The sequence below is a fragment of the Cervus canadensis genome, chromosome 3 (assembly GCF_019320065.1).
Source record: "Cervus canadensis isolate Bull #8, Minnesota chromosome 3, ASM1932006v1, whole genome shotgun sequence".
Lineage (NCBI taxonomy): Eukaryota > Metazoa > Chordata > Mammalia > Artiodactyla > Cervidae > Cervus > Cervus canadensis.
Window position 1 is genome coordinate 49,951,487 of NC_057388.1, and position 2,454 is coordinate 49,953,940.

Here is a 2,454-nt window from a genome sequence, read left to right on the forward strand (position 1 = left end):
AAATACATGAACTAAATTTGTGTGTATTATCCATTTATACATAACTTAGCCTTATATTGGTTGGTTCACCAAAACCATTCAGTGAAATATATTTACTATTTTTTGTTTCAATTCTTTTAAAAATAAAATAAGGGTTTATTACTTAAATTTATGTTTTTATTTCATCCTTAGTGTTTAAGTGTATTGTATTTGAATAATTGTTTATGGAATATTTGAAACATGAAATGTAGTAAAAATTGGAAACTTGGTAGAACACACACACACATGCTCAGCCCTTATGTTTAGGTTAAGAAATAATCCAGCAACACCACTTTAAGCAATCCACAGAGTCTACCTTTGTCCCTGAATCTAGTCTAAACATTTTTATAATACAAAAAAGAAATTATCTGGACTTTTTCAATGTGATCTATGCCAAGAAATCAAGGAAAGTGATAAAAGCTGAAAGAGAGAGTATGCATTAGTGAATATTTATATTGGCAAGATCTGAAAATTTTGTAAAAGTAAAACAAACACAGAGGTTGCTTATTTCTGAAAGGAAATTGGCCTCACTGAATTTCTTTCAGGAAAACATTATTGCTCAAAATGATATAAATCTCTATTGCTATCTCTAGCAAATTAACTTGAAACGCTGGCAGTGCCAAGAAGGTGCATTAAGTTTTCTCTTGTTTACATTTTCCTAATCACCATAAAAATCCTTAGTGAAACAATTATTCTTTAAACAATCAGGACAATATATCTCTATAAAGGAGAAAATCGATTTAACAACAAAACTAGATTTATCTCTATTGATCATGAGGCGTTCAGTGTAATTTTAGTGAATTATGCCTGGCTTTCATTTCCTAGCAGAAATTTTTCAGTGATGCTCGAAAGGCAAATTGCAAAACTACTGCGGTGATCTTTTGCATGCTATTTACCTGTCCTAATCACTTCTTTAAAAAAAAAAAAAAAGACATATACAGGAGACTGAACCAAATATTTATTTTCTGTTACATGAAACAGTGTAACTATTGTGTGTGCCTTATTTAATAGACTTACCTAGGACCCCGATATCATTTCTTTCAATTCATTAGTAAAGAAATCAGGTCTCTATAACAGGATTCAGTGTTAACAAAACAAATCCAAGTTCATCTTATGAGAACAGAATTAGAAAGATTAAGAAGTAATATTTTCTTCTTAAATATGAGTTATTTTTAAAGATATTATTAACACTTTCATTTTAGCAACTTCTTGTCAAGCAAGAAGGAAACACAAAAGAACTGGAGGCAGATTAAGAAAAATTTAGTATTTGTACTGCTTGAAAAGAAATATAAAAAGATGAATGTTCCAAAAATATCTTAGAGATGTTATTTGTTGTTGTTCACTTAAATACATGGATGAATGAGTCATATTGGCTTATTTCTCTTAGAACAGTAATGAAAATACTCAAGCTAAATGTATTTGGTCAATGTAGTCATAGAATATTTCTTTCTGTGAAATATTGTACATTTTCCTCTTTTGCTGCAAGAATTAGAAAATTTTATAAATAAGTCAGTCCTTATTTAGAAAAGGGTAATTAAGAAATTCATGTTCTTGAAAGAAATTTAAGCAAGGAATATACCTAACCAAAAAATTAAAGAAATTTCCTGTGTAAACCTTAAATCACATTTTAATAAACAAAATAATGTTATTATTCAGTCAGTAGATAATAATTTTCTTATTTAATAAATTGTAACTTTTGCTTTTATTATAAATAATGCAAATGAAGTGCTTGCTAAATCAAATAAATGGAGGATAATACATAAGTTAACCCATAATACATAATAATATATAAGTTAATACATAATAATATATAAGTTAACCCATGTGAAAGACTAACTCATTTTATTGTTGCTAAAATTTGAATTCACTAATTCAGGTCAGTTCAGTTGTTGCCATGTATTCTTAATAAAGTCCATGTTCCATAGCTGTTCAAAAAATACAAAGTAACTTTTATTTATTGTTACATTAATGATACCTCAAGCTATTTTCCATCACACTTAAAGACATTGGTGGTGTTTTGTGTATTCATGCAAATTAGTGTTAATATTGGAAATTGCTGTATTAAATTCTAACTAAATTTATAAAAAACTGCTTATTAACATAAATAACATTCCCAAAAGTATCTAACATCAAAGGAGAACAGTTTATGACACATAAGAAAGGAAAAATTTTAATCTGAAACATTGAAGTAACATTCAAATGTAAAATAATCATCCTTTTTAAACCATTGACCATTAACTAATGCAAAATTGACAGAATTAATTGAGTTTAAAATATTAAATGTGATATATAAAAGCATATCTATTGAAAACCATATAAATCACCTAAACTAGCAAAATACTTTAAAATAGATCCTATAGATCTAGGCAGATTGTAATCATATTTATAGCATGTAACCCTTTGTTTAAAATTGATAATAATAATATGAATGTATCA